Source organism: Papio anubis, chromosome 18, assembly GCF_008728515.1.
Source record: "Papio anubis isolate 15944 chromosome 18, Panubis1.0, whole genome shotgun sequence".
Classification (NCBI taxonomy): Eukaryota; Metazoa; Chordata; class Mammalia; order Primates; family Cercopithecidae; genus Papio; species Papio anubis.
The window spans coordinates 33,807,734-33,822,111 of record NC_044993.1 but is presented as its reverse complement, the minus strand read 5'-3'; the positions used below and the strand labels follow the sequence as shown (position 1 = coordinate 33,822,111).

The 14,378-nt window shown below is 43.6% G+C and overlaps 1 long non-coding RNA gene across 2 annotated transcripts in view; it reads right to left on the bottom strand.

The window, feature by feature from the left end:
- Positions 1 to 14,378, bottom strand: part of LOC110742084 — a 241,127-nt gene that overhangs the window by 61,645 nt on the left and 165,104 nt on the right. For both annotated transcript variants that reach the window (XR_004179659.1, XR_004179660.1), the window contains exon 4: positions 9,711 to 9,787. This is a non-coding gene — a long non-coding RNA (uncharacterized LOC110742084). The remainder of the gene's footprint in view (positions 1 to 9,710; positions 9,788 to 14,378) is intronic.

Below are 14,378 nucleotides of genomic sequence, written 5' to 3'. Positions count from 1 at the left end.
TGAGGTGGCCTTAGTGACCTGCTTGACCAACAAAATGCAGTGGAAGTGACAATCTGGGGGCTTCCAAAGGCCAGGTCCCCAGGGAGAATGGTGGGCAGTAGGGCTGGCTGGGTAGGTTGGGATGCAGTTCTTTAGCAGCTCTCCTTGAGAAGCAGCCCTCTGGGCTACACTGTCAATATGTCCCTGAAGGCTGGGGTCAGTGTAATCTACACCCTCTGCTCCAATCTGGTCACTGATTGTTCCCAGCTGCAAGCTTATTGCTTTGCTGAAAGACTAGAGATTCAAGAATGCAAGAGTTAAATCTAAATAAATCTCCAAAGAATTCAAAATGCACACGTTTTTGTGTATAAAGCATGCCCCCATTGTGTTTATGAACTGTAGCAAAGTCCACACATTCACTATCCATTAATATTGATGGGCCATGAAGATGCTTTTAGGTGGGAGGGCATGATCATAGCTCAGAATTAATGGGCGAAAGAATCAATCTCATTTCAACCTCTAGGGAAAGGCTGAAGATAGAGCTGGAGAAGGGTCATGTGTACTGTCCCCAAAGTATTAGCTGACCTGGGTTCCCAGCTCTACTGGTAATTTACAGTGTGAACTTGGGTAAGTCACTCTCCCTCACTGAGCCTCAGTTTCTTTATCTGCACAAAACAGAGGATCTCTGAGGTTGCTTTAAGTTTTGACATTTTATGATTCTATGAGAGAGAGGCACATTAAATGAAGTGGAGAAAAGAAGTTCTCACGTATCTGCCATCAACTTCAACACATCTATGGAATTCGGACCAAGTACTAATGGCATTAATGTTTTGCTAGTGCTGTGCATCATAGTGTTTGGCTGAAAATAAGATCAAATCTCAGATTCCCATACAGTTGACTTTTCCTCAAGGCATCTGGAAACTATGACCACAAGTTTCTCCGTGTATCTCTCATTCCTGAGGTCAAATTTCATTCTTGCATGCTTCAATGTAATACATGTAGATTTAGCCTCATGCACAAAAACACTTTCGCTAGGAAAGGGGACATATTCTTCATCAGATTTTCTTTTTCACTTGTTGGGAATGTAATGTAACAACTCCACTGTACCATAAATTTACTTCAATGACTTGGAAAAACAATGTTCAGCTTCTTGATAATACTTAAATTTTATAGTAAAATTACTATAAGCAAGAAGCCATGAAGCTCATGATAAAGGAAATTACCAGCTCACTGACTTACAAGTTGAATGCTCTCAGTTCTTTAATTCAAGAAGTCACCATCGGTTTTATTTAAACGAAAACTTCACAACACGAGGTTGTGGAGTTCACACGAAACTTCACAGCAGTGTAGGTCTCAATATCCCTAGGTCTGAGTACCAAGATGCACTTTCCTATACACCAACAAGGGTTCCCTGTCTCTGGGATTGAGGCCCAGAAAGGGGTTGGAGGTGGCATTTGCTGGCACTAGGACATGGTCAGTTTATGCTGCTTCAGAAATGATGCCCCATCCACCCTCTCTGTAGATGCCATTCCTCCTCACCTGTGTCAGCTGAGACAACACGACAGACCACCTCTCTCTCTTGCTGAGCAACAAGGTAGGAGTCAAAGAAACTGAGGGATTCCACTAGGAATTCCTCATCACTTCCAACTTGCAGAAAGTAGTGGTGAAATGGAACCTCGAAGCAGAGCTCGTTCTGCACCCCTCCCTTTAATATACATCCTGATGAATGCCCAAAGGCATTCTCCTGCTTTCTCCTTTGAGTGAGAGAGATTTGGGGTAAGCAAAGGCAATGCTTAGTTTTGGGGGGAAAATACTACTATGTAGGAGAAGGGCAGCCTAATGCGTGGTTCTAAGAGTCGAGAGGCAGGATAACACAGTGGTGAAGAGCGTGGACTCGGGACCCCGACTGTCTGGCTTGAATCTCAGCTCTGCCACTCGTCACTGGTGTGATGTTAGGCAGGTTACTTAACGTCTCTGTTCATAGGTTGCTCATCTGTAAAATAGGGAAAGTTACAGTGCTTATCACATGGGGATGTTGAGATGGTTAAATATCAGACATATGAAGCACTGGAGCAGTTCCTGGCACATGCTCTATGTTTGCTATCTCATTGCTGTGGGGGCTTCAGTAGCTACCAAGAAAGCCATAAAATCAAGCTGGTTTCACACCTGCTGGCCTCCCGGTAGACTGTGGCCAACCAAGAAAGAACAACCTTTCCAGGTCCTCCCTACTGGGGAGCTATACAAGTCATGAGCAGCTCCTGGCCTCATCACACTGTGGAGTTGGGGAAGGGCAGTAGAAGGCAGGGGAGTAGGGAGTGGGACCTGACACATGCAGGAGAGTGACAAGGGCAATGACTGGACAGTCAAGACACTGGGTTCCGGCTTCGGATCTTCCTTGGATTATACATTTGACCCCTGTGGGGGTTGTTCTGGGTGGCCTCTGTGGTCTTCCCTGCTAAGACTCTGACACACTAGGGCCTAGCACACCTGCCCAATACCTCACTCTTGGGAAACGAGGTACTGACAACCTCAGCTCCCCTTTGAAAATTCTGACTTGCCATCATCCCCTCACCACCAACTTCTCTAAAACTAGATCTGTAGCCCTTGTACCTGCTTTATCTCGCAGGGTTGGACTCATTCCAGATCCCAGCTGCCTCCCATTCACACCTGCCTCTGTCCTGAAATAAAGTGACCATGCTGGACAAGTTTATGCCCTTTATATCCTCCACATTGCCAGAATCCCCAACATCCTAGGACCCTAGAAGCTTTTAGGACCCCATGGATCACAGCCTATTGATCACATCCTTTTTGCCTTCAGTAAGTTTAGCTCTTTTCAGGGAAACCCTGAGATGACTAAGCTATACTTGCATCTCTGTCCTTATCAAAATAACAGCACATTTTTCTGGGTTATGTCAGCTCACTGAGCTGTCAAAGACACTTGAGAGGAATCAAATGTTCTTCGTGGATGGTGTGGCCACACACACACACACACACACACACTCTCACACATTGCTCTTTAAATCACTGTATAGTAAGTCAGGCAAAGACAGAGGGTAGAAGTTCAGGAAGAAGAGAAGTTTATATGCACTCACCCATTCTTCGTCCAGGTTGAATCTGTGGGTTTTAAAAATCCAGCTGTGTCCTGATTCTTACCTTCCCCTAGCTGAATAAAACGTTTGGCCACCAGGGATTAGTAAATAACTTTGCTGAGTGGGCAGAAAGGAGAGTGGGCTCCACTTGGTGCTGCCCCTGCTCCCCTGTCTCTGCAATGGCTAATGGGCCACATGGTGATAGATGGGGACATGGAGTGACCTCCAGAATTTGTGCTAGAATGTGAATGTCTAACATAGGAAGCCTTATCGAATTTCAGGCAAGTGAGTGATAGCTTTGCCACATGATGAGCTCTCATCAGGTCTTTCCTGACTGATGTTTTCTCTCACTTTGTAGGCTCCCTTGAGGAATACATTTAATTGGAAAAAAACAACATACGGTTTCTACTTAATTAGACCCATCTCCCGTAAAATTAGAACTCTTTACTAAAATATACAAGTACAAGCATTAATCTGAATTATCACAAATGTTATACTGATAGGGGCTGCCTATTTCAAACCCAGAAATATAAATACATAGATATAATTAGATGCTTTACTCGCCAAGACTTAACTTTCTTGAGTGAATATTTAAACGAGTAGATCTTTACTTTGTGGATGTTCCTGGACGTCTTGAGACTATCTTTACAGCTCTCACCCCCTCCCTGTAAAAATGCATTTATAAACAACATTTTGCCTACATTTCTAAGGTATGCATAGACTGTCCAGAGCCCATCCATGGACTTCTTTCCTCCCCCACCCCCAGGTCTATGGACCCACGTTGAGAACCCCTCACTTGGTCTCAGCCTTGGTCCTAGCTTAAATGCTATGCATTAAGAACACCTCCTGAATTTTTGTAACATTGGGATTTGAGTAAAATCCTTTCCCTAGCCTAAATGATGTTTTAGATCCTGAGATTTAGTGATGTTTGGCATCAAAAGCCTACGTGAATTTTTCTTTATTAAGGCTTCAATTGCCCTAGCAAAGATTTCTCCCAAATTAATGAAAGATGGGCCTTTATTTGCTCTCTACCTTTTCCACCTTGGAGGCTTTTTTTTTTTCCAGCTTATACCCAGGAAAAAGAAAATAGAAAATTGTTAAAGAGTAACAAGGTCTTGCTGATTTTTACAGAAACTCATGATTTGCTTTCTTCTAATTAGGAGGGGTTAATTTTTTCTTCTCTTTTAACAAACATATTTAAAGTTCCTGAACGACTTTGTAATCAACAGTCTAAAATATGGGTATACATGCTTAATCTTTCTCTTTAAAGACTCTCCTATGACTTAAACTCTATTGCCTTTTGTGTAAGTTCCCACCACCTCCACCTCCAAAAGAAACAAAATATCTTTATCTAGACCAGAGAAATGGTGTTAACAAATATGCTGTCTTTGTTAGGCTGGAATTCCTCATATCTGATGTTTGAAAATGTTATTCATAACATCCAAATTGGATAAGGCAGAAAGTGAAGCTCTGAGCATTAGTCTCTTCATCTGTAGAAACAAGGCTGATAAAAACACTAACAGTGAAGGGTTGCTGTGAAGACTAAAGGATGCAGTGTGTGTAAAGTACCTGGCACAGCACCTGTCATAGGGCAGCTAATAGACACCTTCCAAGAGGGCTCACGCAAGGGTCGCTGCAGCACCACGGACAGCTCCTTGCGCCCGGTCAGGTTGGAGACGGTCTTCCTTCCTACAGTTTAGGGTTGCTTCACCAGGCTGCCCTGCTCTATGGAGAAAGACTCTCCGGTTCTAAAAAGAACCTTGACCACCTCTTTCTTTTCTGTGTTAAGGAAATGATCCTCTTCATTTCTATCTGAAAGTGCAACCCATCAACATGAAAGGAATCTAAGTTCTCACAGGTTTTGTTGGATTCAATACTTGGAATTTCCATTAGTGTTCTATGGCTAATTCCCCAACCAGCCATGCTTCATAAATACTTATTCCCTGGAGGTGAGGACAGGGACATTAGGGCTCTTTGTATCTCTGGCTCCATCCTTACTGTATTCCTTGACTAGCATTCACTTCCAGAGGGAATACTCTGGCCCTACTCTGTACCTTCTTTGACCTGGTGTGTGGGTTTCAGGGCACTTTCCTGCTACATTTAGGACAGCCAGCTCCCACAAGTGAAAATACCAGCCAAGGCACTATCTTTCTAAATAAAACGCTGACTAAATGTTAGCAGGCTTTTTCGTCAGAATGGGGCAGGAGCTGTGAGGGGGGCTGAACAAACATGTAGATGTGCTCTTTGGGGACAGTCATCAGCTGTTCGAGTTCCTGCCACAAGCTGCTCCATGTAGCTGCTCACATAAGAGCATGTGCATCTACGCCCTGTTCTCCCACCTCATCTACACTACAGGGCTCTTGGCTCCTCAGTGCCAGCAGCACAGGTTGGCAATACAGGTGGGCTCTGCAGTTTTGATCTGGAAAATACATGTTAAATTCAGAATTTTGTAAAAATCAATATTAACTCATCATTAGTTGATGTCAGATTAAGTGCACGCTTTTCATTCCCAGTTGTCCCCTGACTATGTGTGGCTCTTAACACTTTCATTTGCATGTGTTCTGCCTCCTGCCAAACTGGTTCTGTCAAATATTAGGAGTTTGATTATTATTTATCAGCTTTTCCCTAAGACAAGACTTGTTACTACTTGCATGGACAATAGTAACAGCCTCATGCCTTCTTTTTCCACATTTTTTCTCCACCTTCAACCCAGTTTAGAAAAGGCTGCCAGATTGAATTTCCTAAAGTTTATCTAAGTATACATGGCCCTGCTTAAAATCCTTATTTTTAATGGCTCTTTACTGCTTACAAAATTACTTACAGACCCCTCACCCTGATATTCCGTGTCCTTGATTTGGATGTAACCAGCTTTTCCTGCCCTTTTTCCTAATAAGTAGCCACCATGTATCAGCTGGATTAATTGACAATTCCTAAACACACTTGTCCTCGTGCCTTTATTCATGTGCTTCTGTCCTTCTGGAATGATCTTCCCCTTCCCATAAAATCCTCCCATTCTTTAAGGAAAGAAAGAATTATTACCACAAAACCCACTCCTTTGCACAATCTTTGCTAAGTAGCAATAAAAGCTAACATTTATTAAGCACTGAGGATATGCAAGACACTGGGCTAAACATATTACAGACATTATATATTATTTATTCCTAGCAAAGATAACCTATTACTGCCTATATTTTTCAGATGAAGGAACTAAAGTTTTTAAGAAGCTGTGCTGTTTGTCTAAGATGTCAGAACTATTAAGTAGTGAAGCAGGATCTGAACCCAGGCAACCTGAGTTCAGGGTCTTCACCTTTAAACCACTCTTCTGTGCTGCTACACTCAACCCCTAGCACTTGACAAACTCTTACAGTGTTTATTCCACTCCATCTCTGTCCTGCACTATAATTATTGTCATGTACGTGTCTTCCTTTCCCTTACTCTGGATACTGAAAGCATTACTAATTTTGTTCTACTCATCTGTATCCATAACCAGCACAGTACCTGAAGCTTCAGTGGGAGGAACCACAATAAAAAGTGGGGAGGGGGCTGTTAGCATGGGTATTATAGATGAAGGAGAGAATGTGATCTGCCCCAAGAGGTCTGTGACCATGAGAAAGAACAGAGTAGATCTCATTCTAAACATATTCTCCAGTCCCTAGGAAATGCCTACTTGTCTGGGGCAAATGGTCAAGGAGCTAACATCATTTCAGCCAGGCAAATCCCAGAACTCAGCTGCAGGGAACTGCAATTTCCAGTCAGCTCTTTCTTCCACCCTTGTCCATAGGGACTGCAAAGGAATAATAGGAAACTAACTCAGAGAGCAAGAGTCGTGATGTGGTTCACCTCAGGAAAACAGTGTGTGGCCTGGGGGAAGCTAGTCAAGCCTTGGGCTGAGGCAGAGCTGCCTGGAAGCTGGAGGGTGAGGACCCAAGGGGAAGGGATAGACAGGATGACCCACTAATGGGCTCCTTCATATTCTGGCTGTATGGGTCAGGATCTCAGCACCCACAAGTTGGCTGATTTGAGAAAATGGACTCTTCTCAAGAGTGTGGTAGGTGGTAGGGAATTCATGGAGGGAGGGTGCTGTGTACTGGGGTGAATAACAGTAGGGGCTTAATGGGGTAAGAGGGAGAAAGTGTGGAATGTGGAGGCAGAGAAGCTGTCTAATAGGAGCAGTGACCTTCAGTGAGGTCTCACAGACAGCCCACAGGAACCTTGGAGCAAGGTTCTCCCAACCTCATTCTCGTTTTCCTCTAACCACCTACTTAGACTCCTCATTGGCTAAAGCCAACCAAAGCAGCATTCCCAGGCACAACTGCTCTATGTAGCTGCCCACATAAGAGCATGTATGCATATGCCCGGTTCTGCCACTCCATATCCAAGACAGGGCTCTTGACTCCTCAGTGCTAGCACCGCAGGTTGGCAATATAGGTGGGCTCTGTAGTTTTGCTCTGGAAAATATATGTGAAAGACATAGTGCCGGGTGCAGGAGGATAGAGAGTGGACCTGAAGGGGTAAGGGAAAGATGGCCGAGTTAGAGTCACAGTCTAACCTCAGTGACCTTGTGAATGAAGTACAGACTCTCTGAGCATTTTGTGGACTGAACTTTGCTCTCCCCTTCACCAAATTTTTATGTTCAAGCCCTAACCTCCAATGTGACTATATTTGGAGATAAGGATTTGTATTAGTCCGTTTTCACACTGCTATAAAGAACTTCCCTGAGATTTGGTAATTTATGAAGGAAAGAGGTTTAATTGACTCACAGTTCTGCATGGCTGGGGAGGCCTCAGGAAACTAACAATCATGGCAGAAGGGGAAGCAGGCACCTTCTTCACAAGGCAGCAGGAGAGAGAGAGTATGTGAAGGAGGAACTGTCAAACGCTTATAAAACCATCAGATCTTGTGAGAACTCACTCACTATCACAAGAACAGCATGAGGGAACCACCCCCATGATTCAATCACCCCCATCAAATCCCTCCCTTGACACATGAGGATTATGGAGATGACATTTCAAGATGAGATTTGCTTGGGGACAAAGAACCAAATCATATCAGGCCTTTAGGAAGGTAATAAGGTTACATAGTTCACAAGAATGTGGTCTTAATCCAATATGACTAGTGTCTCATAAGAAGAGAAAGAGACACTAGGGATGTGTACATACAGAGGAAAGGACAGGTAAGGACACAGCAAGAAGGTGACCATCTACATACCAAGGAGAGCAGTCCCTGCTGACCTTGATATTGGACTTCTGGTCTCCAGAATTGTGAGAAAATAAATTTCTGTTGTTTAAGCCACCCAATCTATGGTATTTTGTTAAGGTAGCCCCAGCAGACTGGAACAGAGCAAGAGGAAACCTTAGATAACATTCCATCTGACAGTCAAATTCACAGAGGAGGAGTCTGAGCAGCAACGAGGGATATGCTGTCCCCAACACCTCGTGGCAGTGTAGAGGCGGAGTGTGGACTAGAACCCACAATGGCAAACTCCCAGACCAAAGCCTCCCACGACACCCAGAAACTACAAGTCAGAGATCGTGGGTTAAATCCAACTTGCTAATGTATTTTGTTGGGCTTGTATTCAGTGTTGGGTTATAGCTGAATTGATTTCCCACTTTGATAAACCAGGTGATTTCATATTAATATCCAGATGTTCAACTTCTGTTTAAAAATCAGAAGATATGGCAACTCTGGACTCACATTCTAGGGTGTCTACACACAGCCTGAACTGAGCTGCGGCTCTGTATGTCCAAGGGGTCCACACCAACCAGCCTGACATCATGCATGCTACTCTCATTTAGTCACTGTACGGCCCCAATAAGCACTTCAAGTATCGACGCCTGATCACACAACCTATTTTTTTTTAAAGAAAACATGCATGGATATCAACTACTAATAAACATGCTACCCCTCACAGAAATGTATGCAGTCAGTAGCTGGAGACTGCAAGACTTTGGAAACATGGGACATAAGACTGTCTTCTGGGAGACAAACTGTGATGTCAACCCACAGTTGTTCAGGCTAAGCCATCTTAAAGAAATAAATGTGCCCTGAGTGTATGGTACAGGACAGGAACCTAAATGTAACATAAAGAATGTGCCAATGGGTACAATAGGCTGAACGTTTGTGCCCCCTCTCCCAAATTCATATGCTGAAACCTAGTCTCCACTGGGATGCTATTAGGAGATGGGGCATGTGAAGTGATTAGGTCATGAATGGAATAATTGCCCTCATGTAAAAGGCCCCTGAGAGCTCCCTTGCCCCTTCCACCAAATGAGGACACAGTGAAAAGACAGCCATCTATGAGCCAGGTGTGAGCTCTCAGCAGATGCTTCGACCTTGATCTTGGACATCCCAGCCTCCAGAACCGTAAGAAATACATTTCTGTTGTTTATGGGACCCTCAGTCTATGGTATTCAGTTATAGCAGTCCCAATGGACTAAGACAATCATGTGGGGTTGATTAACCATGAACACTTAGAAAACAAAGTAGAGTCAGAACCAAAAACTGCTGATAACCACTCAAGCACCACTCAGGAAGAGAGGGCTGTAGTCAGAAACACAGCTGGACCATTCCCAGGACAGATAAGGTCCACCTTGCAATGATTGCATAGCCCATTAATCATGTGAATTATTTCATGCTACTTACTCTGAGGCCATGCTCACCAACTCCACTTCAGATCTCAGTTTCCATATAGAAAATGACCAGCCTCTCTCACCCTCACCCTGCTCGAAGGAGACAAGAGTATTAGTTTCCTTGTACTGTGTTGTGCTAGCTTTCTAATAGATTGCATCTGTTTTGGGAGCTTGATTAAAGGGCTCCCACCTCTGAAGATCAATTTGACTCTCCTTGCCCTGAAAAATCTGGTTTCTGCGCCTGTGAGACTGAGCCAGATGTTCCCCTGGAGGCCTCTTGGGAGCCAGCAAGCTGGCCTTTCTGGCACATTTCCTCTCTTCTCCCCTCCTCTACCCCCATGCACATGCCAGAACTTCATCTTTAGCCATATGGCCTCACTTTAAAATAGTAATACTAATAGTACATAAACACTTTAACAAGGATCTTCTGGACACAGAGACTTAATGAAAAGAAGAAACACTTGGATCTGCATGTTCATATGTGGCTATTTAAATTAATTCAAATTAAGTTAAATTAAAAATTTAGTTCCTCAGTTACTTGCCACATTTCAAGTGTCCAATAGCTACATGTGGCTAGTGGTTGCTGTATAGCTGTACAGTACAGTTATAGAACTGTTAGGAAAGGAGATAAGTGTGAACAGAGGCATTTTTTGAAGGCTCTTGAATCATCCCCCTTGGGCCTCCAGATGCTGCATCTATGAGTGAGATCAGGTTACTTGCAGAGCCAGAGTAAGTGAGGGGAGCAGGGCAAGAGGCTCAGGTCAATCTCTTAGGGCCTGGCTGATGTCCACCTCACCAGCCTCCTATCTACAGATAAACTTGAAATCAACTGGGAGTTCTTCGCAGGTGCTTCATCACTTTTCAGCAGCTGAGGGCTTGCAAAATTCCAAACCTCGGAGGAAACTCCAAACACGTCTTTCCTGGGACCTGCCGCTCACTGAAACTCCACAAAGGGGACCAGAGGGCAGTAAAAGAACAAGCCCTCTCAACAAGATGGCCCTGCAAGCGCCAGGTTCTCTGCCAATTTATTCATTCATTCCTCATCAGAGCTTCATGAGGATGGCAGTGCAGGATGACGAAGGCCACTTTGCAGATAAGAAAACTGAGGCTCTTGGTAAAACACAGAAAAATTTCAGGTGAAGCTAGAATTTGAGTCTTAATTTCCCAACTCCTGGCTTAGTGCTTCTTCATCATATACCATGTTGCCTCTTTAGAAAACAGCTCCCAAGATTGCAAACCATTTGCCCAAGTGGCAGAGGGTTGGGACACATAGTTTGAAAAGGTGAAGATGTCTCTGCACCACTGACCTCTCAATGCAAGGCAATGGGTGAGAATCCAGAGGAGGCCCAGTTTGGATGACAGGGTGGGGACCTTGGGAAACACACTTCACTTACAATGAGGAGTTCTGCTTTCCAATCTGTAGTGTGTGGATGGTGCTAACGCTAATTGCCTTTTCTTAGCCACATAGGGATGCTGGAATGATAGATGAGATCATGGATGAGAAAAATCATCAGGAAGATGTTAAGAAGCCCAGAGGATTATAAGCCTCCTCCTTCTCAAAATGCAAACAAAAGTAAAGCTAAAATAAACAGGCATTTTTTTTTTTTGCAGTTTTTCACTTTTATGAAAGAGACAAATGTCAAATAAATCAAGTTTACTTCAGACAGATTATATATAAATTTTCCCCTGGGAGTCCACATGTCAGCAAAGGTTCAGCTCAGCCTCCTATACTTATCCAGTTGGTGTCCAAAATAATGAGAATTACTCATAATGATGTAACAAGGCCCTACCAGACCGTGACGGGCCTTCTGAATCACTAGAAGCACATCCCTAGATTTGTATACAGCAGATTTCACTGTACTATCATTATGTGGACGCTGGTAATCTATGTGTTGTATGTATGGCAGCCCTCTTTTAACAGAATATTGCTTTTTTCCCTAATTATTTTGGGAAAATGGGAATTTTATTCTATTATGGAGAATTATTTGGATTTGTCATTGACTTTTTTGAGGTTGTAGCTGCTGAGGGAGAAAAATTTTATTTTCCCTGAGTCTTAACTTTTGGTCTAGCTTTATGTTTCATATTATATGGGTTGCAGTGAACAATGTTTTATGAGATGGGACATGGAAAGTCTCACTAAGGGCCAGCTATAGTGGCATGCACCTGTAATGCCAGCTACTCAGGAGGCTGAAGCCGGATTGCTTGGGGTTAGGAGTTTGAGACCAGCCTGGGCAACATAGCAAGACCCCATTTTAAAAAAGTATATCGAGAATTAGCTAAGTGAGGTGCCATGCACCTATAGCCTCAACTACTCAGGAAGCTGAGGCCAGAGAATCACTTGAGCCCAAGAAGTTGAGGCTGCAGTGAGCTATGGTCACACCAGTGCACTCCAGCCTGGGCAACAGAGCAAGACCCTGTCTCTTAAAAAAAAAAAAAATGAAAGAAATAAAGTCTCACCAAATAATAGGCTTCCAAGAATAAAAGAGAAGAGCAGCCAAAAGGAGAGAAAGACAGAGTGTGAGTGTGTGTGTGTGAGTGTGTGTGTGTGTGTGAGAGAGAGAGAGAGAGAGAGAAACTGAGCCAACAGTAGTGCTTCTTCCAGTAAATCCTGTACCATCAAGTTCCCACCTGTGAGTGAAAGGATTTCTAAGCCCCCCAGAGAGTTTACAGGGCTGACTCCAATCTCACAAAGTGAAAGTCTACACATATCTAACAGCTTTCCCAGCTGCACCAATTCCAATCTAAGAATCATCCTGAAGCACATTGCAAGTGGCTGACAGAACCAGACTTTAGTGAGTGTAATGCTGTCTAATGGAATTCTCCAGGCAATATTTCTTAGCTTTTCAGATGATTCTCATTTCAGCTCAAGCCTATTGATCTCCTGCCAGATGATCTGGGCAGCTGTGTGCACTGTTTACTGAGATGCTTCGATTAGTGCCCTGTATTAACCACCCTTCAGCTAAGTGGGGTTCCTTTTCCTTTTCACTCCAGCCTGGATCTCCCTTACCATTTCACTAGAGCAGGATGCACACCTGGAGGACTTTTATTACCCTGCCAGGAAAGTGACTTTTGTTCCAAGTTACCTTTTCTCCCAAAGTCAAAACCATTCCACCCATTCACTTAACAAACATTTTAGACCACTCAAACTAAGGCCTGTCCCCTCAAGCTCAGTTAAATTACCAGAGTTAATCTGAATCCCATTTCCCATGTAAAACGTGCGCACACGTGTGTTTAGGGGAAAGGTTGACAAGGTACTGTATGTAAGTACAGGTTGCACTCCATAAATAGACTAGAGAAAAGTCTTTGTGATCATGTTTTTTGTATTCAAAATGTACACTTTTCAATCCATCTGGACTCTATCAAGAATCCTCTTCTCTGTGACTTCTGTCTAGGATTCTTTATCTGACTTTGATAAGAATGGAGCCCTTTAGGGACCTGTCTGGATTGTCCAGTTGGATCTGAGACATCTGCCCAAAGCAGAAGCCCAGGCTTCATCTGGGATCGGAGCGGAGGGATGAAGGAACTGGAGAGTGCAGCTACCAAGCAAAGGAACTGCCTCAACCACTGGGGAGACCATTCCACTGTGGACAAAACAAGGCCTGAGAACCAAAATGTCTGGGTGCTCTTCCAGGTCAGCCACTTGCTCACTTATGACCTTTCCTAAAGATACCTAACCTCTCTGAGCCTGAGAATTTCATTAGAAAAATGAGGGTGAGAAGTGTCCATGTTCCTTCCAGAAAGAAACAAGGCTACATCTGTGAAAATGCTTCATAATTATTGTTTCAGTCAGGTTTGGCTAGGGTATGGTGCAGTATCAAGCAATCCCAAACATCTCAGTGGTTTACCACCACCAAAGTCTATTCATTCCTGGTACATTCCCCAGGGCAGTGGGGCTCCACTCCTTATAGTACCAGAGACCCAGGTGATGGTACTCTATGCTGACAGCTGCTTTCACAGCTCCCATGCCAGGAGGCCAGGGATGTAGTGAATCATGTACATGTTCTTGAATCTTCCATCCAGAAGGGGCAGATATCACTTCTGCTAACATTTTGCTCACTAAATCAAGTCAGATGGACATGCCTACCTTCAAAGAGATGAAGAAGTACAATTCCATTAAGAGCAAAGGTGCTCTGTGAAACTAATCAACCCAAAGTTCTAGTCTCCTTACTTACACAAGCCCCTTCCAGTCCCCAGGAGACGCCAAAACAATGTAATTACCATGGCTATGCTCTTTGTTAAATTTGTAAAGTAAGATCTTTTTGTGTATTTTATGCATTTCTATAAACTTTAGGTCCCATAAAACCTGAATCTGTTCTAGATAGGAATAACCACTGGAATGTTTGTGAATAGCTATGAAGAATAATGAGAATTACCTACATAAAATGAGCGTTTAAAACATGCTGCTCTGTTCTCCCAAGCTGATACAGAATCGGAAGATGGATAGCATTTGACCTAAAAAATAAGGCTTAGGGAGAGAGCGATGATGACTAGGCTTCCTCTGCTCATCTTCTTCTCTTGGCCCCAAGCCCTCTTGCCACATCGTGCTTTATCTGAGCTTAAGTCTTGCCTCCCCATTAGATCACAAACTACTTGAGAACATAGACTGTGAGCTATGGGCTTCTAAGATTTTAGATTTGGATGTGGCCTTAAAGGTCATATAGTATTATTTAGCCCAATCCGA